At 41.6% G+C, this 23,145-nt stretch overlaps 2 pseudogenes; one reads left to right on the top strand and one right to left on the bottom strand.

Annotated features, from left to right (window-relative positions):
* LOC137006055 (zinc finger protein 721-like) overlaps positions 1–23,145 on the bottom strand; it is a 970,851-nt pseudogene that overhangs the window by 780,442 nt on the left and 167,264 nt on the right.
* Positions 1–23,145, top strand: part of LOC137014048 (NACHT, LRR and PYD domains-containing protein 3-like) — a 63,259-nt pseudogene that overhangs the window by 38,381 nt on the left and 1,733 nt on the right.

Genomic DNA, 23,145 nt, shown 5'->3' with positions numbered 1-23,145 from the left:
CACACACCCCCAGGGGTATGCGTACCCCAGTTTGGGAACCACTGCCCTAGATCAGGGGTTCCCAAACTTTTCTGCCCACGACCCCCAAAATAACGATGCCAGTGACTCGCGACCCCCACTATCCTCGGAGGTGGTTAATGTATACAAACGTTGTGTGCAATGTCACACAAGCACTAACGCCTGTTTCACACATACTCTGTTTGCACTGCGTTTTTTTTTTTTTGGCCATATTAACAGATTTCACACTGCACGTGGATGCGGCCCGGCAATGCATTCCAGGAGCGGTGCGTCTGCAGCAGTGCATCGATTATTTACGCGCTGATTCTACTTTTGCTGTGCTGCACAGCGCTGAATTAAAACCACAGCGCACAGTTCGCATTAAAATAAACATGTATTGACGCGAAAAAATAGTAATTTCAAGTCTCTGTTACACAGTTTTTCACACAGCTTTTTTGCCTCAGTTAAAGCAAGTAAAAAATAACACCTTTCCAGGCATTTAGGCAAACGAGAAGACATAAACGATAGCACTTGATAGCACACAAATAAGTAAATGTTGTGTTTGTGATATACAGCCATAGATCAGTTGCGCACTGCAAACGCAGCATATGTGAAAGCACAATAGCGCGTGCTTCTCTGCATATGAACTGCAAAGGCATGACGGTGGAGCTTCTCCGCTCTCCTCCGCTGGCCTTCCTGCGTTGTCTTTTTTGATCGATATTAACCAACGTTTCATTTCGACAAAAATAATATCCAAAGCTTAAAGCCTAAAGAATTACCTACGTGCACATGTCTGAATGTTTAACATGGTGCTGTAAACTGACCTGCTGCAGCTGATTATGTCGTTAATCTGTCGTAATCACCTCAGGAGTCACAGTCGAGGGGAAGGAAAATACAGAATACGAACCGACATCACACCTCGTTGCTGGGGCGGCACCGGCATTTTGACAGGATTGCCCTCTATTACTCATACTGAAATTAATGCGGATTCTTGCTTACCTTTTGTTTTGTTTTGTTTCTGTCATTAAGTGGAACGTTAACATTTTTAATGGTATTGTTTGCAGGGAATATAAGCTATTTTATCACATCGCATGATCATTTTATTTATTTTTATTTTTTTCACTAAAGTTTTGTAGAATTTCATTTACAATGTTGATCTATTTACTGTGTCACACGCTGGATGCTCACCGCTGCTTCAGCCATCGTATGAATATCCAAATAATGTCTATGTCATCAACACACTGAGAAAGTCGATTCATTTATTTGTTGGAAACGTTTAAATGATGCTTAAACGAACATATTGAGTAGGCCTACAACTTGTCATTGTAATTCCCCTTTTCCATGATCACAGATGAGGAGAATCTGTGAATATTATATGTTCACAGAATATTATATGTCAAATTCAGCGGACAGACGGACATGAACACACTGTATTTTTATATTTATTTTAACAAATGACAACCACTCTAAGCAATTTCATACCTTTATAAAACCATTATGAAGAAAATGTATAAAATGCTTGCATTTTAAGTGATACTGAAAGTTTGTATTTTGGTCTCATCAGTTTTTCTGCATGTGCTATATTTGCAAATAGAATTTGGTCTCTTTAATATCAGTCTAAGTGCATTAAGTGTTTTCTTGAGAGTACATGAGACTAAACCGTTTAAGATATAAACATGTTGCGTTCATATTTTAGGCTCATTTGCGTATCTCCACACAGTATACTTTAATAAATATGTTCAGAATTGTTTGTTTGTCACATTAAGTGTTTTTCTTGTCAAGCATATGAATGTCCCCGTCAAGTTCTGCTAATTCACGAGCGCAGTGAGAGTCAGACTTGCAAAGGTAATGTTAATTATTAAACCAAACGAAATCAAAGCGTTCAAAAACACTTAGCAATGTCATTCTTTTATTGAGTGATAAGCAGTGGGTTTAATCAGTGCCATTAATAATAGATTTGCCATCCGGCATCTTCTAGTCATCTCCCCGACCTGCTTCCCTTGGTATTTTTACACGTAGAAAAGGCGAAAAAACGTTTTTCACTGCCTTGTTTTCTCTCAGAACAATGATCTGAGTTACTATCACAATTATCGATGCAGCATTAATGACATACAATGGTGACATTTTTCACAATCGTGACAGAAACCAAATTACTGCCCTAAACTAAATAACGGAAAGGATGCGCGATCCTGTCAAAAAGGGCGGATAAACAAAGAAGTTAACCAGAACTCAATGCGGCATGACGTCAGATTCGTATTCTCTATAGAAAGGTTGATGGATTTTTTTAAAATATGGTTTTTGTTTTTAATTTAACTACTACTTTTAGTATTTTGTTTTTTTGATTTTTTGGAAATCATCTCGCGACCCCTCCCTCACTGTCTCGGGGGTCGCGACCCCCACTTTGGGAACCACTGCCCTAGATTATAAACACTATCTAATAAGCATTGATATCACTGATTGTTTTGTTTGCTACACAGGCTACAATGCTGTAATCTCACTGCTCAGTGCTGTAAGAGTTTGTCATCGGTTCTACAATCATCAAACTTCCTGAGAGAGCTGGACCTGAGTAACAATGACCTGCAGGATTCAGGAGTGAGGCTTCTTTCTGATGGACTAAAAAGTTCAAACTGTCAGCTGGAGATACTGAGGTTAGAGTTTAAATGCTTTATTTTATTTATTTATTTGTTTATTCTTTATTTGACAGGGACAATGGACAATAAAATATTACCCCAGAGCTAAATTTCATCTGCTGTCCCTGGGCAGGAGTACACCATATTATCAATAAAAAATACCATACAGATTAAACAATAGAATACAAGTAGTATAAAAACATGTTCAAAAATCGTTACCTTGTATAATTAATGATCACAAACCTGACTTGCCTTTAAAAATCTTTTCAAATGTAATTTAAACTGGACAAAGGTAGTACACTGTCTAGTATCAGTTGGTAAACTATTCCAATTATTAACAGCTTTTACAGAAAAGGCTGATCGTCCAAATTCTGTTTTTCTAAAAAGCGCTTCACAGTCACCTCTTAACGAGGCTCTTGTCTGTCTTAAGCTGTCATTTCACAATGAAACAAACATTTTTAAAGATGGAGGTGCAAGATCATTCACAATTTTATACATTAAACTACAATTGTGAAATATTACAAAGTTTTTAAAGGTAAAGAGATTATGTTTTTGAATTATAAGACAATGATGATGTCTGTCAGGTTTCTTATCAAACACTTTTATAGCACGTTTGTATAAACTATGTAAAGGTCTAAGAGTAGATTTTTCTGCTTGGGACCGTGAAGTAATGCAGTAAGAGAAATGAGAAAAGATTAGAGAGTGCAGAAAGATTCTTGCAGCTTCTGCTGAAAGTTGACTCCATAAATTTAAAATTTCTAAGTTGGGGTGTAACTGTACAAACTATTTTTTTAACATGCTTTTCAAATGTTAAGTGAGTGTCTAAAATAACTCCAAGGTATTTAAAGTCCAATACATTTGTAATCTTTCACTATTTACTAATATATCTGGTATAACCTCCTCAAACTTTCTAATCTTAAAATACATACAAGCAGTTTTCTGGACGTTTAACGATAAACAACACTGATTAAACCAGTCTAAAATTTTGGTCATGACTGCAGATAATTTTTGTGATAACTGTTCATTTGTTTTAGCATGTACATAAATCACTGTATCGTCTGCGTACATTTGAATAGATGCATCAAGACAAACATCTGGAAGATCATTCAAGTACAGACTAAAAAGTAGAGGTCCTAGTATGGACCCCTGATGTACCCCTGTTGAACAGTGTTTTATTGAAGATATGCGTGTTTTAATCCGGGTGCACTGTTTCCTTGATGTAAGATAAGACTCAATCCATTTCATTGTTTTCATAGAAAAATTAAAATGAGTTAATTTAGATAATAAAATATTATGGTTTAACGTGTCAAATGCTTTTTGCAAATCAAGAAACACCGCACCCACAACCCCACCCTTATCTAATTTTAATCGCACTTGCTCAATGAAATAACATACAGCAGTTTCCGTAGAGTGCTGTTTACGGAAACTAAATTGCATAGAGCACAATAAATTATTTTGTGTGTCTAAAAAATGTACAATGCTCAGTTACTACTCTTTCTGTTATTTTAGATACAGCTGACAAAATTGAGATTGGCCTATAATTTGCTACGTTTAGTGGTTCACCTGCTTTGAAAACTGGGGTAACATCTCGGTTACAAAGGTAACCCTCGTTCCCTGAAGGAGGGAACGGAGACGTATGTCAGACAGACCGACGAATAGGAATCTCGCTAGAGAGGCCAATCTACTTCGAGTGTAACTACAACGAGCCAATGCACATTGGGACGCAATCATATGCATCAGCTGCTCGCCTCGCAGCGCAGGTGTATAATGAGCAGCAGGTGCGTTGCATCTTCAGGTTTTCGCTGAGGAGCCGAACCAAGCAGGTGGCAGCATCAGCAGGACAACGACTGTGGTGATGGGATGTAAGTCTCCCTTCCCTCCTTCAGGGAACGAGGGTTACCTTTGTAACTGAGACATTCCCATTCAGTCGGTCACGTTCGACGTACGTCGGACAGACCGAGGAATAGGAATCCCTACCAAATTGCCACAGGAGCTGCCCTCTTCCAGCGCTCTGTTTTAAGCCACCTGAACCCCCTTGCCTGCGGACGGTGGGACAGGGCTAACATACACAGAAGGTCGATCACTGCTGTTCCCAAACCCATTCAGTGAGACTATTGGATAACGCTGGGAAAGCGTAACCTTTCGTTAGGAAAGGAACGCTGCGGAACCCACATCCTTCCTCGAAGGAGTTATGTGGAGGAGTACATATGGACTAACCTTGTAGGTTATACAACATATGGAAGAACTGGGGTGACTCCAACTCGATGAGAGATGGGTTCTCCCAGATGGAAAGACACGGGCTTTGTTTAGGAGCAACCATGGAAAAAAAAACATATGGGATCCCAGTTGGGTCACACATATGGAACCCAGCCTAAATCCGGTTCTCAAGGATGCAACGGAGTATAGGCCTGGTGCCAGACGCTCCGCCATGTCGGCTGCCCAGGAGTAACAGGAGGACTCAACAGGGTCTTCACGTAGAGCGCAGCAAGCCGACACTAAGCCTGGACCTATCCATGCCTCTGACCTGAGGCGAGAACGCTGGAGGAGACCGGCTAGACACGAAGGCTATAGTATATAGCGAACGTGTTAGGTGTCACCCAGCCCGCAGCTCTACAAATGTCTGTTAGCGAGGCGCCACGAGCCAGCGCCCAGGAGGATGCTACACCTCACATGGAGTGAGCATGCAACCTGAGCGGGCAGGGCACGCCCTGAACTTGGTGAGCCAGGGCGATGGCGTCCACTATCCAGTGGGCCATCCTCTGCTTGGAGACAGCCTTTCCCTTCTGCTGGCCTCCGTAACAGACATAGAGCTGGTCTGAGGTCCTGAAGCTTTGAGTTCTGTCTATGTATGGAGGGAGGTCGAGGAGGATTTAACCATCTCGCCCCCCTAAGGAACCTGATGACCAGGTCGTGCTGACCAACAGTTTTGCCATCTATGTGGTTGTGGTAAGCGGAGATAGCAGCAGTGTGGACTTTGAGGGTGGAGGGGGACAGCCTATGCTCCAACACTTGCTGCAAGAAGGACAGCACGACTCTGATCGAGCATCTTCGGGGGTCTTCTCGGCGAGAAGAACACCACTCAACGAACAGGTTCCACTTCGAGGTGTAAGCATGTCTTTTAGACGGTGCACACGCTGAAGTGATGGTGTTAAGTACCTCGGGGGGTAAGTCACCTAAAACCTCCGCGTCCCATCCAGGGACCAGGCATGGCGTTTCCAGAGGTCTGGACGCGGGTGCCAAAGAGTGTCCCATCTCTGAGAAATAAGGTCCTTCCTCAGAGGAATGGGCCAGGGAGGGGCTGTCGCGAGGAGTGAGAGTTCCGGGAACCAGGTCCGGTTGGGCCAATAGGGCGCAACTAGCAGGATCTGCTTCTCATCCTCCCTGACTTTGCACAGGGTCTGTGCAAATAGGCTCACTGGGGGAAACGCATATTTGCACAGCCCCCAGGGCCAGCTGTGTGCCAGTGCGTCTGTCCCGAGTGTTATCTCGGTCAGAGAGTAAAACAACTGGCAGTGAGAGGTTTCTGGTGAGGCAAACATGTCTACCTGAGCCTCTCCGAACTCTCTCCAGATCAGTCAGACCACCTGGGTGTGGAGTCGCCACTCTCCCGGCCACGCAGTCCATGAGAGCTCATCAGCCGCACGGTTGAGCACACCGGGAACATGAATGGCATGAAGCGACCTCAGATGCTTCCGACTCCACAGGAGGAGATGGCGGGCAAGTTGCGTCAGGAGCGTAGACCACCTTGACGGTTGATGTACGCAACGGTCGCAGTGTTGTCCGTATGGACCAGTACATGCTTGCCCCAAAGCAGCACTCTGAGGCGGCTCAGAGCAAGGTGTACTGCAAGCAACTCAAGGCAGTTGATGTGCCACTGCAGATGGGGATCTGTCCAAACCCCTGAAACTGCAAGCTCATTGTACTTGGCACCCCAGCCAGTGGTCGAGGCATCCGTGAAAACCACAGCATGCCGGGACACCTGTTCTAGGGGCACTCCTGCCCGAAGAAACAAGGGATCCGACCACGGGCTGAAAGCTTGGCGACACTCCTGAGTGATTGCCACCCGGAACGTGCAGCGTTGCCACACCTATCTCGGGACTCGGCCGTGAAGCCAGTGTTGAAGCGGTCTCATATGGTCAGCAGACCGAGCCGTGTTACAGCCGCTACAGCCGCCATATGCCCCAGGAGCCTCTGAAAGTATTTCAGTGGGACCGCTGTCATGCCATTGAACATATTCAGGCAGTTCAACACCGACTGAGCACGTTCCTCTGTGAAGCGTGCTATCTGTTCGACCGAATCCAACTCCATACCGAGAAAAGAGATCCTCTGCACCGGCGCGAGTTTGCTCATTTCCCAGTTGACCTGAAGCCCCAACTGACTGAGGTGTCTGAGCACCAAATCCCTGTGTTCACACAACTGATCCCGAGACTGTGCTAGAATGAGCCAGTCGTCGAGATAGTTGAGGATGCGAACACCCTGTTCTCTCATGGGAACAAGGGCTCCCTCCACGACTTTCGTGAAGACACGGGGTGACAGGGCCAGCCCGAAGGGTAGGACTCTGTACTGATATGCTCGTCCTTCGAACGCGAACCGCAGGAATGGCCTGTGTCATGGAAGGATCGAGACGTGAAAGTACGCGTCCTTCAGGTCGATTGCTGCAAACCAATCCTGGGGACGGATGCATTCGAAAATGCGTTTCTGCGTGAGCATCTTGAACGGTAGCTTGTGAAGGCTCCGATTCAAGACTCGCAGATCCAGGATAGGTCGTAACCCACCGCTCTTCTTGGGTACAATGAAGTAGGGACTGTAGAACCCTGACCTCATATCAGCTGGAGGGGCCGGCTCTATTGCGTCCTTCACCAGTAGGACTGCAGGACAGGGGCATCAACATCTTTCACTGTAGTGAAGAGGTCGCTCCTGAACTTGAGGGGACACCGGGCGAACTGAATCGCATAGCCGAGCCTGATGGTCCGAATGAGCCAGCTAGACAGACTGGGGAGAACTAACCAGGCTCGCAGAGACCGTACAAGGGGGACCAAAGGGACCACCGGCGTACCCACAGTGGGGCAGCGAGGTGGAACACAGGGACGTGGCTCGGGGGGCTCTCTTTGTGAGGCGGCCCGAAGCGGCGTCACAGTGTGCTGGGCAACACTTACCTGGTTCCACGGTTGGACAGAGGGAGCAGTCAAGGCTTTGTTTACCCACTGCTCGCTGCTGTCCGCTGGCGACAGAAGAGGGGGATGAGAGTAGAGTGGTGAGGTTCTTGCCCTCCCACTGCTCTCCGAGCCCTCTTCAGACCTGGAGATGAAGGAAACTGCTCTTTTTTTGAAAATTTGGGTACCCAAATTCATTCAGTGAGACTATTGGATAACGCTGGGAAAGCATAACCTTGGGCGGAACACAAACAGACATTAACGAAAGATTCTCCACCCGGCCCTCCTCCGGTGGAGGGAGCGGTGCAGTCACCACCTCCCAAAGAGCAGTCCTCTCGGTCGCCTGTCCTAGGGCCTCTTGCTCTTGGCTTTGCCGCACTTCTTGGCGGGGGCCTGGATGGGCTGGGCACCCCTACCACGGTTCCGCTTGGGTGGAGGCTGCTGCTGAGCGGCACCCTCGGCGACAAGCAGCCCGAGGTGCAGCAGAAGTGGCCGGTCTGTGACACGGGGGAATTAAGAAACCTGAGCTTGTCGGTATCCCTCATGTCCTCGAGACACAGCCAGAGATGGCGTTCCTGGACCACTAGAGTGGACGTCGCACGACCCACTGACCGCGGCGTGACCTTCGTCGCACGAAGCGCGAGGTCCGTTGCAGCACGAAGTTCCTGTAGAACTTGTGGATCATGACCACCCTCAGGCCCCAGTGCCTTGGCCTGATGGACCTGCATCAACGCCATAGCGTGCAGGGCAGAAGCGGCTTCCCCACAGGCCTGGTAAGCCTTGCCGGTAAGATCTGATGAGTACTTACAGGCCCGGGAAGGGAGAGACGGCTCCCCCCGCCAGGTGGAGTAAGGGCACAGTTGCATAGCAACGGCCCGTTCCACAAGGGGTATGCGAGTGTATCCCTTAGCCGCTCCACCGTCAAGGGTGGTGAGGGAGGAGGACCCACCGACTCGGTTTCTGGCAGTAAAAGGTGCCGTCCACGGGCCAGTGAGCTCTTCATGCACCTCCAGGAAGAAAGGCACTGGGGTTGGGGGCTGAGAACCAGCCCTGGCCACCCCAAGATACCAATCATCCAGCCTCGAGGGTTCGGGACACGGTGGAGGATTCCACACAAGCCTGACCCTGTTGGCGGCCCGGGCAAGCATAGCCATCATTTCCGGGTCCGAATCAGGCACAGTTGTCACTCCAGACGGAGGCAGCTACGCCGAATCGTCATCCCCAGAAGTTTCAGGCTCACCCTCCGATGCAGCAATCGACATCCTGTCATCCTGGGGAGCCCCGAAGGATACAGATGGTACACACCTCTGGGGTGGTCCACCGCGTTCCCCCAGCAGCTCTACTGGCTGCAGAGTGTAGGAGGGATGAGGGTTCCTAGGGGGCTGGTTCCCTGAAGAAAGCGCGCTCACCGTGATCCTCAGATCACCGGGACCGCTGGCCGAAGCAACCCTCTGAGGAGGATTGGATCGAGAAAACGGAACCAGGACTGTGTTGCAAAACACAGACAGGGAATAGTGCAGCCTGTCGTGTGCACTCTCTCTCTTTGTAGCCGCCCTCTTACCAGCTGTGGAAACAGCCTTTGAGCACTCAAAAGCGCACCGCTCACCAGCTGTGAGAACGGCTTTTGTTACTGGCTTGCTCTCTTGAAAAGGCAAAACAAAAGCGAAAGTGAAAGAAAAGAGAGATCGGTCCCACTGCAGTGCTGTTCCGCCTGCACCAAAAATGAAAGAGAAATCTTCAAAGAAGCTTTCTTGACTCGTATTGTAGAGAACACACTTCATAGATACCGCTGTATAAACAGAAGGTTCGGCTCCGAAGCAAAAAGCTGAAGATGCAATGCACCTGCTGCTCATTATATACCCGTGCTGCGAGGCGAACAGCTGATGCATATGATTGCATGCCAATGTGCATTGGGCTCGTTGTAGTTACACTCGAAGTAGATTGGCCTCTCTAGCGAGATTCCTATTCGTCGGTCTGTCCAACGTACGTCGAACGTGACCCACTGAATGGGAACTATCCCAGTTTTCCAGCAATTTGGAAAAATAGATTGCTTAATCGATAAGTTCACAAGGTGTGTGATTGGTACTAAAAAATGTACAGTTATTTAAAAAAAAATACAATTTAAACCATCTATATCTTTAGCGTATGAGTTTTATTTATTTATTTTCTATTAAGTTTATTATTTAACCCTCTGGAGTCTGAGGCTGATTTGGGCCCCTGGAGAAGTTTTGACATTCCCTGTCATTTGTGCTTTTTTCAGTTGTTCATAAACATATTAATGTAAAAAGTGTCATTACGCTGTATTCAGCACAAACTAGGCTACCATAATATGTGAGGAACATATATGTACATGTTTGTATTTTTGAAGTAATAAGGTTTATGCGTAGTTATTGAAAAAACAAAAATGTAACGATGTAGCGGTTATTAATCAATTTATGGGTGGAATATGCATATAATAATTCATAAAGCTTTATGAATAATTATTATGCACATACCGACCCAAGGGGGAATTAAACATATATGGTTAATTAATTACAACGAATTATAATCAATTACATATATGATTAGTTTTGGTTTAATAATTATTTAGAGAAACTGTTAGTTTGTCCAGCAAACCGTTGCTTCTCATAGAATATTAAGAACGGAGTTATTCTCTGGCTGAGAGAATATTCCTATTATAGCATCAAAGCATAAAACGATCGAAAAACGTTAAAGTGACTTGGTCTTCAGTTGAAAGAACAAACAGAACAATCGAGCGTGAATAACATTTTAATATATGCAAACTACGAATACAGAGGTTATACGTCTAAATATATATACAAGAATATACACACCTATGTACAAGAGTGGAAGTAGAGAAGGAAAGAGAGAAGGCAAGCAGCAAACTTACAAACAGTCCTAAGCCAGCACGGAAATCAGTTTCATCATCTAAGATTGAGAAACGGCAGTATACTTGCATTGGTTGTGCGTGTCAAATTTCAGTTTAGCGCTGGTGCAGTTCGTTGGCTTCCTCCGTTCCGCGGGAAGGTTTGAACTGAGGACTTGAGAGTGAGTTTCCCTGGAAGATAGCCGTCCCGAAGCTGAGCGCGATGGCAGCGTGTGATCACCAGAGATGTCCGGGAAAGACGTGCACGAGGTGCTGGTGAGACAATCGGGAGAACACACAGGAGAATCCTGGTGTTCCTTTTTATGACAGATAGGTCGACACACCTCCTTGAGGTGGAATGGCCAATGACATTGATGCAAAGTTGGCGGACAAGCTCTTTCTTTGTTTGGTCTCCTAGATGAATTTGCATACTTTATGACTATCAGATCGGATTTCGAGATGGAGTGCTTTCTTCACAATATCATTAAACACATAGAAAAATGGATTTGTCAACTATGTGACAGCTCTCAGTGAATAGCTCGAGTCCGGAGCTTTAAAACGAGATCAAACTCGATAAATCAGAAAGGCATACACAAGAAGTTATGGTTTACAGACAAAATTCCCTTATTACAACTAACACTAGCACAAATACACTCATTTAAACACTAGTAAACATGCATACGCTTCAAAATACAGGATAGGTATATTTTGGCATAGTCGTATTTTACATATACAGTCAAAAATGTATGTTTGTGTGTGTATGTGTGTGTGTGTTGGAATGTGTTCTGGACAGTCTCTGGGGGGGGTGCTCCTTTTGAAGTCTCCAAAGTTGGGAAGTTGTAGTTTTCTGTTTTACTTCGGAGGGTAACAAAGGTGTCAAGTGGGCTCATCTTCTCCAGTCTCTTCGGGGCCGGACTGAGATTTACAACCCAGTCCAGCATGCTAAAAGTGTTCTGAACACTCCAAAGTTTATTGATTATCCTGATATGTGGGCATATGCTACAAAAAACTTAAGTCACTGTAATAAGGCCTGAAAATAAATATTAAAAATGTGTTCACATGACTTCTGGGTATTGGAGGTTGTAGACTAGAATTTTTGCATCAAAATTATGTAAAAATTATCCTGCCTACTTGTTCATATAAAACAATATATTGATTAAAATTTTGTAAGACACTTTTTGTCAAGAAACACAGTATGCGAGGAGGCATGAATCTTCATGAATAATGCTGTGATTCACACCTGAGAAGACAAAATATCAGCATAATGAGCCCTTTAGTCAGGTAGGCTGTGTGAAAAAAACCCTCTGTGAACGTGTCTCAAGCTCATCATGCTGTATATCAAACATACAGAAAAAAATAACAATACTGTAAAATATTATTACAATATAAATAATGTTTTTTTTCTATTTTAATATACTAACCATGCGTTCAAACCGACGCCAACGGGAGGGTCAAAGTAAACGACAAGTCGCGTCAACCAATCGGAAGCCTCTCAAGCGAGGACCTCTACATTCCAATTGGTTGCCGCCGAACCGCATCATAGCTCATTACCATAAAGTTAACCTGATTTCAACTCTCCTCGACGTTCTCACCGCACAAGACACGCCGCACAGCTCTCGCCGGAGCTGGCCGCCGGTTCTCATTGAAAATGAATGACTAGCATCACTTTGACGCTCTCGCCGCCGTTGGTGTGAACACACAGTTAGAACATAATGTATTTCTGTGATGCAAAGCGTCTGAACATTCATGTTACCTCTATGGCATTTCACATAGGCTTTTAGCTTAAAAGCATGCACATTTGGAGAAATATTGATGGATTCTCATGTTTGTCAATTTTCAATACAGAGAAGTAATATTTATTCAGTATTTATTGTCATCACTATGAGTGCTGGATACTGTGTTTTCAATTCCTACTTGCAGCCAGAGGGCGTTCTGTGCACCTTTATTTCACAAATACCTCAGTGAAGAACAGGCATACCATGTGACATTCCAGGAACTAACAAATGTTTCCCGAGATTGCTAATCATGGCCATTTTTTTTTTACTCTGAGTGTACACAAATAAAAGAAGACATTCTATAGTTTAAGTAATGTATTACTTGTGTCTCTATGACAAAAATTGAGTATTTTAAGTCTGTTTTGCTGCAATTTGAAAAAAATCCTGCAAAATGCGCCGATGACGCATTTCCAGACTCCAGAGTATTAAAAACACACTGCTAATTCTGTATACAATTACATTTTGTTTTTGTTGTTCAGATTTTCTATATGTAATCTCACTGCTCAGTGTTGTGAGAGTTTGTCATCAGTTCTACAATCCTCAAACTCCTTCCTGAGAGAGCTGGACCTGAGTAACAATGATCTACAGGATTCGGGAATGAGGATTCTTTCTGATGGACTAAAAAGGCCAAACTGTCAGCTGCAGATACTAAAGTTAGAGTTTACATGCTTTATTTATTTATTTTCCATTAAGTTTATTATTTAAAAACACACTGCTAAGATTGATTCTGTATACAATTACATTTTCTTTTAATTGTTCAGATTTTCCATATGTAATCTCACTGCTCAGTGTTGTGAGAGTTTGTCATCAGTTCTACAATCCTCAAACTCCTTCCTGAGAGATCTGGACCTGAGTAACAACGACCTACAGGATTCAGGAGTGAAGCGTCTTTCTTATGGGCTGAAGAGTCCAAACTGTCAGCTGGAGATACTGAGGTAAATGGTTTTAAAATAATTAACAAAATGCTATCACAATAAATGATTGTCACCAAATGTGACATTTGTTCTCGATGTTATGGAAATAGTCAATGGAGATTGATCGGGCCCGATAACAAGCTCATGTACTTACTTGTACTTTTACAAATATGGATGTGCTTGAATCATTCGTTGAATCGTTCTTCAGATTCTTGACTTGTCATCATCTGAATAAGCTCAACACAGTTGATTGATCGCTATAGAAAGTCACTGGTTCAGTGGGTGGAATTAAAAGTTCCAATCACGCACGCTCCACTACTGTACATGTTTAGAAAACTGAATGAATACTTTGGTACATTTCCACAAACACTTTTGTTACTTTTATGACTGAATCTACAGAAAATAACAGCATACAAACTGCACAGGTCAGTGTGTGATAGTGACTGGTCTTATTGTCAAACTATTGTCATGTGGACTGTTGCTGTGTGTGTTTGTAGATTGTCTGGCTGTATGGTGACTGAGGAGGGCTGTGGTTATGTGTCTTCAGCTCTGAGTTCGAACCCCTCACACCTGAGAGAGCTGGATCTGAGCTACAATCACCCAGGAGATTCATTCATTGATAAATTCAACCATCAAAACTGCACACTGGAAAAACTTAAGTATGTTGAGCAGGAAGAGTTTTACTTTATTTCTTTCATATATTTACAAAAGTTCTTACTGAGAATAAACAGAGGTTTAGCTGCAGTTATACTACAGGGCTGTTATATGCTTGATTCTGATTGTTTGACAAACTTTCAAGGTGCTCAAATATTGTCAAGTAAATGCAGAGCTAAAGTAGTTTCAGGCTGGTCTCAACTAAATTGGAGCATGATTTTTCCTGCTCTATGTCCAATACAAATGAACACAAATTAGAGGTTTACAAAGAAGACCCGAGACCCGAGGACCTGGGACCCAACCCGGGACCCGTACGTGTTCGGGACTATATTTTAAATGGTCAGCCGGCTCCGGGTTGGGTCCTAATCTATTACTTCGGTTCCCGGGTCTGATTAACATTGTGTGTATACCCGAGCCGGTTTGATTCAGAGATCACCCGGCCGTGTTGGGAGTCAGTCAGCGCTGTGCGTGTTTTGTAACTTGCAAGGTATGAGCCAGGAAATAAGGTGAAAAAACACGAGTGACCCCAGCCATCAGAAGCAGAGCGGGCGGAGTTAATGCAAGCAAACGGTGATCATCGAGTTTTACTATTCCTATCGTGTGCAACAGTAATGCAAACAAACTTCAAATCTCAAGAACTGCTTGTAGCCTTGCACATTCGCATTTAAATAACATAGCCTATTTCAAATCATTAACAAAACATGAATGTCGAATCTGTGATGCTTAAAGCTTATGTTTCAGGTTGCTCCAGCTAACGCGCATGTCTCATGCGAGCACACTTTCTTTCTCCTGTTTTTATAATAACATTATGCCGTCTTGTTATATCTAAAGTTTTGGTCAGACTCGGCTCAGAAAGCACAGAAATTACCGCAAATAAGTAGGCTAATGCTAACGTCAGCGGCCATGTCACTGAACAAGCAATCGTTATTATAGTTCAAAAGGGCAAACAGTCAAAATTATTTTATTATGTGAGTTGACTCAAGTCTCTAGATACAACGAAATAATGCAATTGTCATCTGCATTTGTCATCGTGACAGCAAGTGAACTTTTAAAGCTGGAATAATGAGTGGATTAAGCATTTCAACCGTCAAGAGAGGAATAACGGATGAATTTGTTGGCAAGTGCATCACAGTCAGGTACAAGGGAGAAAGCTATAGCCTACTAATATCAGGTAAGACAACACATTTTATTCTCGCAACTTGTTTATTGACTTATTAATAGCAATTTGCTGTGCCGATCGGGACCAGACGGGTCCAGTCGGGTTCGGGTCCGGGTAGTACATTTATGGCATTTCTCTGTTCTGCACGGGTTCGGGCCCAACTTTCAAAATAATAGTCGGGCTGGGTCGGTTCCGTGTAGCACATTTACGGGTCTCTTCGGGTTCGGGTATGAATTTTTGGACCCGTGAAGACCTCTAACACAAATGCAGTACAGACACACACTAACACACACACATTCAAACACACACAAGCACAGAAATGTGTCAGTGCTACCCCACAACTTCATCAGTAAAATAGTTTCAAAATTTATGTAGTATGCCTGAAAAAGTAGTAAGTGATGTCCGATATCTAGCTTTCCTCAAGGGATGTTGGTCAAAACACAGTATCCAATCAGCTTCATATTTTTGATGAAATCCGATGGGTCAGTGAGGCCTGCATTAACAGCAAGTTAATTTACACTTTCAAGGCCCAGAAAGATAGTAAAGACATATTTAAAACAGTCCATCGGACTACAGTGGTTCAACCTTAAATTTTGAAGTGACGAGAATACTTTTTGTGTGCTAAAAAACAAAATGATGACTTTATTCAACAATTTCATCTCTTCCATATCAGTCTCGGACACATGTTCACGAGAGCACTACGACACACGTGTGTGGTGATATGTGATCACATGAATTATCCAAACTTTCAAGCTGTGGCATGACTATATCACAATCAGTGCAGTAAACACTCTCCTGTTGAGTCGGCATTGCTTGGCACTGATGACATCTACACCACCAGCTCTCCATTGCTCTCTGTCTTTCAGAAGTTCGTGGCTGTGGTTGTGTTTCAGCCTCTTCCATCTCTTTTAGTTTGTTCTCTGAATTCTTTTTCAAATAAGTAAGGTTGTGCAAAAAAAAAAAAAAAGCAATTCATCCTCTGTGTTGAAATCTGCAGACATAGTTATGAAATGTTTTATGTTGAGCATGCGTCTTTCTCTGTAAATACAGTCCTGCATTTCCGGGTCTTGGTGCTCTCGTGAACGTGTGTCCAATACTGATAAGGAACAGAAGAAATTGTTTAATAAAGTCATTATTTTGGGTTTTTGGCACACCCCGAAAGTATTCTCATCGCTTCATAACTGTAGTCACATGAACTGTTGTAAATGTCTTTGCTACCTTTCTGGACATTGAAAGTGTAAATTAACCTGTTAACCAGCACTGTCATGCCGACGCACCGAAGCTTCTTTGTTTAAATTAGCTCAAATTTACTGTTAGATTTAATATGATTACCTTGACAAACGATGTATCATTAAAAAGATCTAAGACTCGAGCTTCAATTTTTAATCTTTATTTTACTCTCAACATCGTATAGTGACCGTTATTTGTTAATATGCGTCGGGAGTTATGAATATGAGAAATGGAGTCGTTACCTTTTCATTGAAATATGAGCATCAGCCTCAGCCGTTGAGAAAAAAACTCTGTACGATCATCATCAAAAAACTCCACAAAATAACATCCCTCGGGGCTTTTAGCTTAAAAGCATGCACATTTGGAGAAATATTGATGGACTGTCATACGTTTATTTCAATTTTCTATACATAGGAGTCATATTTATTCAAATTGTACCCAAAACGCGCTGTTTTCATCATATGAGCGCTCTATACACTGACTACTGTGTGTCCAACTCATACCCGAAGCCGGAGGGCGCTCTTTGCACCTTTAGTCCACAAATAATACATCATGAACAAGAGGCAGTCATGTGACATACACAGAGCTAACAGAGGCTGCCAGACATCGCTATAATCATTGATATAAACATACAGAACGTCACTTTTGAAAGTAATAAATACACGATTGTGACGATATGTGGTTTATCTGTGTTCTTCAAGCCATGTCAGGTATTCATAATAGTAGATTATATTTATAATGCAATGCTAATCGAGATAGCTTCTCTCATTGTGCAGAATAGCCTAAAATTATATATTTTCTGTCTGATTTTTGATCCAAAGCCACATCACATCAAAGAAGGTTATTTAAAACAATCGACTAGTAAGTTTGGAGAAAAAACTTGGTTTTAATCTTATAAATTGTCGTGTTTTGTTGGTGTGCTAAGCTAATATGCTAACGAGCCCAGAGATGCACCTGTTCTAATCTAAAGCTAATGCAAATAAATAATTTTTAATAGTAAAGCTCACTTTTTTTTCTCTCTTTTTTTTTCCAAGAAGGGCATTAGATACAGTTTGAAAGAAGGTGAAGTGAGAAGTTTGGTGAATGAAATGAGGGATTAAATCATCTTGAATAGAACATCAGTAATTATAATAGAGACAAAAGAAAATAATAAGAACCATAAGCTGGCTGGAGAGGTGTGAATGTGTTCAGGGGAGAGTGAAACTGAATGGGGCACTTAGCACCACAAACACAATATAGACAATACCCTTGAATAGATGACAATAAACATCAGTTAACATTTTAGAGTCCTTTGTAAATAAAGTCTCATGACATGGTCTTGAAAAACATGTAATAAAACTCAGATTTTTAAACCTATCATCTTTGGATTTGAAATATAACATGGTCAGACATGTGGCTTTAGCTGCAGTGCATTTCTAGATTGCCACAAGGCCAAGTTCACTTTCATTTTCATAAATATATTTCATAAAAATAATAATAATTATAATAATAATAATTTCTAATAACTTTTCAAAATTTCAAAGCTATTTTAAACTATTTTCTTCTTTGTGACAATAATTAATTATGAGTTTACCATAAACTGCAAAGTGTCTGCTTTCAAATGAGACCTTACTTATGCTTTTAGTGCAAAGGGTTCATGAACTGTATCTGTTTTAGTTTGGGTATGTCATTTTTTGGGATTTTCCAAAAGCGGGGGTGCTGGCTAACAGGTTAAAGGGTTATTTCACCTAAAAAAGAAAATAATGTAATTTATTACTCACCCTCATGTCATTTTACACCCGTAAGACCATAAGTTCATCTTCGGAACACAAATTAAGGAATCTGATGGCACAGTGAAGCCTGCATTGACAGCAAGACAATCAACACTTACATTTCCCAGAAAGCTACTAAAGACATATTTAAATCAGTCCATGTGACTATGGTGGCTAAACCTTAATATTATAAAACGACAAGAATACTTTTTGTGTGCCAAAAATAACATAATAATATCTAGTGATGGGCGATCTCAAAACTGCTTCATGAAGCTTAGAATCTTCACGAATCTTGTGTTTTGAATCAAAGGTTTGGAGCTTTAAAGTAGCATGATTTTAGTAAACAAGGCTTCGTTACGTGACTTTGGCAGTTTGATTCATGGTCCGAACCTCGAAACACAAGATTTGTGAAGATTCTAAGCTACCTGATGAAAACAGGTGGCATATGTGTAAGTACTCAGTTTCTCAGTAATGAGGTAGTAATATCACTGTTCTTTAAACAGTTAAGCTACCCTATTAGAGACGCTGATGCAAAACACACACACTCACTCACACACACACATATGAAACTACTCCAATCAGGCATAACATTATGACCACCTTCCTAATATTGTGTTGACCCCCCTTTCGCTGCCAATACAGCAAATGTGTCATGGCATGGACTCCACTAGACCCTTTGAAAGTGTGTGTAATGCAGTTCATTTATGTGGGAAGGAGGAGGCGGGAAAACTTACAAATAAAAACAAAAGTAAAATAGTGGCCATCCCTCATGGATGACTGCCACACACTAACACAATAAAAACATAACATAAATCCAGGCCTGGTCTTCTCTCGTCCTTCACTGTCGTCGCTTCTGCCTTTATGCTTTCGGAGCTCCTCCATGAGAAATACAAGACTGGTGTAGGTGACACTCCCTAGCAATCATGCCACTGGCCTCGCGCTGTTCCCTCACAGCTCTCGCTCTGCCCTGCTTGTCATATAACCCCATCATCATTTCATTTTTTATGTTACTAATTAGCATACCAACTGTTAAATAAATCTTATTCAAACTTTCTCTTGACTCCCGAGTCTTTCTGGTAGAACTTATTTCCTGCACCTGTGGACCGTGTATGAGTTTGGGATAAGAGGCCTCATTGCCATATCTGGGCGGTGGAATTTATGCGGCATTTTGTTTTGCTCCCGACTGATTTTCCTTCCACAATTATGTTTATATTCTTTTTTGTAATAAATCGCCTATTGGAATGAGCGGTGTCAGTCAAATTTATTTATATAGCGCTTTTACAATTGGTAATTGTTTCAAAGCAGCTTTACATATTAGAAGCACAGAAAAAAGGGAAATGGTTAAAAATAAGCTGTACAAACAAGCGTGGTAATATGTAACATATATAAGATGGTGCTACATTAAGCCAATGTCGGCTGACTCCCAGGGGTGGAAAAAAAACCCTAGGAGAAAAACCCAGCGTGCTAGCACTGGGAAAAAAAAGTCCTAGGAGGGAAAAAACCCCTTGGAAGATATATATATAATATATGTAAATGGATATGGAGATCAAAATCTGAATTATACATTTTTATTATAGAGATTAAAAATAGATTATATATAAATATATGTAAGCGGATACGGAGATTTAAAAATCTGAATTATAGATGCAGCCAGAACTGGATCTGTAGGCCCATTGTCTCCTGGGCTACGTTGAAGTCAGGTCCAGACACAGTAACAGTTCTGTATTTGGTTGGAAATGTACTTAGCCGTACAATTTTCCAAAATTAACCCTCAGGGGTCTGAAGATTTTTGGGACCCTGGAGAAGTTTTGACATGCCCTGACATTTGTGCTTTTTTTAGTTGTTCATAAACATATTAATGGAAAAAGTGTCATTACACTTGTTGGAAATCTCAGAAGCATAGACCAGAAGACTTTGGGATCTCTTGAAGCAGAAGTTACTCTTTATTGAGAAACACGCTGTGCGTCGCTGTGGTCATCCAAAATCTAAACTAAAGCAGTGACTTGGTAGTTCATATACATTCAAGGGGGAGGGATACATAGAGTAGAGGTGTGGACAATCTAAACAAAGGATGCAAATGCAGCACAGGAATCAGATCATTGCTTACATTTCCTAGCCATGATCTAATCAGCATAACTGTGTCATTCAAATGCATAGGTGCTAATCCAATCAGTCTGGCAGTATCACCTATACCTTTACATTATCATAGAGACAAAGACACTGCTGTATCTTGAGCTTGTCCTGCCAAATGGTCAGGATGTAGGATCTGCAGATTTTAAACAGATTCTTAAATTTGTAATTCCACACACTGTATTCAGCACAAACTAGGCTACAATAATATATGAGGAACATGTATGTACATGTTTGTGTTTTTGAAGAAATAACGTTTATGCGTGGTTATTGAAAAAACAAAAAAACTTAAGTTACTGAAATAAAGCCAAAAAATATATATAAAATCTTTGTTCACAAGACTTCTGGGTATTTGAGGTTGTAGACTAGAGTTTTTGCTTCAAAATGAAGTAAAAATTATGCTGCCTGCTTGTTCATATAAAACAATAGAGAGATTTAAATTTTCTAAAACATCTTTGGTCAAGAAACACAGTATGTGTGGAGGCGTGAATCCTCATGTATAATGGGTGATTCTCATCTGAGAAGACAAAAGAATCACATAATAATGATCTGAAATAACTTGCATATTAATGAGGCCTTTCAGTCAGGTAGGCTGTGAAAAAACCCTCTGTGAACATGATTCAAATCGCATCATGGTGTAAATCAAACATACAGAAAAAACAGCAATACTGTGAAATATTATTACAATTTAAAATAATGGTATTCTGTGATGCAAATTGTCTGAACAATTATGTTACCTCTATGGCATTTCATATAGGCTTTTAGCTTAAAAGCATGCACATTTGGAGAAATATTGATGGATTCTCATATGTTTGTCAATTTTCTATACAGAAGAGTAATATTTATTCAGGATTTATTGTCATTATTATGAGTGCTGGATAATGTTTTTTTCAATTCATACTTGTAGCCGGACGGTGCTCTGTACACCTTTAGTCCACAAATGCCTGAGCACTAAAGAAGAATAGGCAATCCAGGAACTAACCGAACTAACAGAGGACAGAGATCGCTAACTATGGCTCCTGGTCGTTCACACATCTGAGTTTCAAAAAGTCTGTGAAAATGGGAATGTAAAGCTCTGGAAAAGTGGGAGTGTAGAGGGGGGGCAGAGGGGAGAGAACAACCAATGAAGCACAGACATACAACACACTCATTATACACAATAATGAATATTAATATATGAGCACGGAGAGAATGACAACAAACTCCCAAGCACAAGGGAGAAATGGGAAAGAATATTCAATAGGGCTAATAATAGGCTACTTTGAATTACGAGTCTCAAAATAAGTCTTTTAGAATAAGTTTCGTCGCGTTCAGATAGGCTACACCACTGTATCAGTGTCCAGTTTGCACATATAATTCATTTGAAGAAGAATTTGATAAAATATGTGTGCATAACTACACCGTGCTGGTTAATGTTTGGTGCAGGAGAATGTGTGGAATAAAAACTTTAAACACGGATACTATATTCTTTATGAACTATGTGTCACGTGGCTAGTGTTATTAAACCGAGCATATGCGCGCTCCGCCTGTATATCATAAAAACAATCGTATTTTTCATGTGTTTGTATTCAAACATGAGCTTTATGTTATAAATATATATGTCGAGAATCTACGTCAGCATGTTCAAAAGTACACGATGACGTCAGATTTTTTGACGTTGCTCCAACTCAGCTTTTCAAACAGGAAGACAGAAATCGCTCTGAAAAGTGCAAAAATAACTATTTTTCACTTATGAATAACATTAATGAGTACCTTTAGTGTTTTCAATGATGTGCAGCCTATACATATCTGTTTACATTTCAAAAAAAGTGTTTTGGGGTTTCATGACCCTTTAAAACTAACTATCACTGTGTGTGTTTTCTAGTGTGGATCATGGGGGAGAGTTCAGGAGAACAGCAGGACTACACAAATGTATGTCTACCCACACACACACACACACACATCTGTGTGACATCTGTCAAATGAAGCTGTTTAATAATAATTAACTATAATACTTTTAGATCACCATTATTAGAATTATCGCTAAGACAGTAAAACTACTGTAAATGAAAAATGAATATTTTATAAAGAGTATTTTATTTTACAATAGGATGTTACAGTACTGTTATATTGTCAGAAACCTGCAGCTTTAGTGAAAACAGGTTTATAACTGCATCTTATTACAAATCAGGTGAAATACTGTAATCAATTGTCCACAAAAATGTTGGATATAATGCGACTATGAAAACTGAGTGTAACTGGTGCTCGTTGCATTCCCAAATGCACATTAAAGGGATAGTTTTATGTTTATCTGATAACCCCCAGGGCATCCAAGATGTAGGTGACTTTTTTCTTCAGTAGAACACAAATGATGATTTTTAACTCCAACTGTTGCCGTCTGATAAACATAAAATTTTCATTTTTGGGTGAACTATCCCTTTAAACTCAAGGCACATGCAGAGATGGAGTTCACTGCATTCATTCCCTGTGAACTGAGATGTGGAAAACAAGTTGATGGAGTGAGCAAAGTGTGCTCTTCACTCTGAAATATGCAGCGCAACGGTCTACAGACTTACGTAATTATCGTCTTTTGTAATTTGATGAGAGCACAAAGCCCAGTATCGTGCTTTTTATTTTAGTTTCTTTGAGAGATGCTTTGCCAAAGCAATGACACAAAACACAAAGAAAAGGATTCATGTTATAATGAGACATGTAAAATATCTTTGGTTAAAACTGTGTTTCTTTAAAACCTGTGTAGACCTGGTCACTTCATGCATTTTCTCCGATAGGATAAGCTATCAGGTGTAAATGCCCTCTGAAATGCATTCGCTCAAATAACTTCAGGAGGAATTCTGGGACGCATTCCAGACGAAACTGAACAAGTCTAAATGCACCTGGTTGTTGAAA

The sequence above is a fragment of the Chanodichthys erythropterus genome, chromosome 3, assembly GCF_024489055.1.
Source record: "Chanodichthys erythropterus isolate Z2021 chromosome 3, ASM2448905v1, whole genome shotgun sequence".
In the NCBI taxonomy this organism is placed as follows: domain Eukaryota; kingdom Metazoa; phylum Chordata; class Actinopteri; order Cypriniformes; family Xenocyprididae; genus Chanodichthys; species Chanodichthys erythropterus.
The sequence above is the reverse complement of the archived record's forward strand: the minus strand, read 5'-3'. Positions and strand labels throughout refer to the sequence as shown.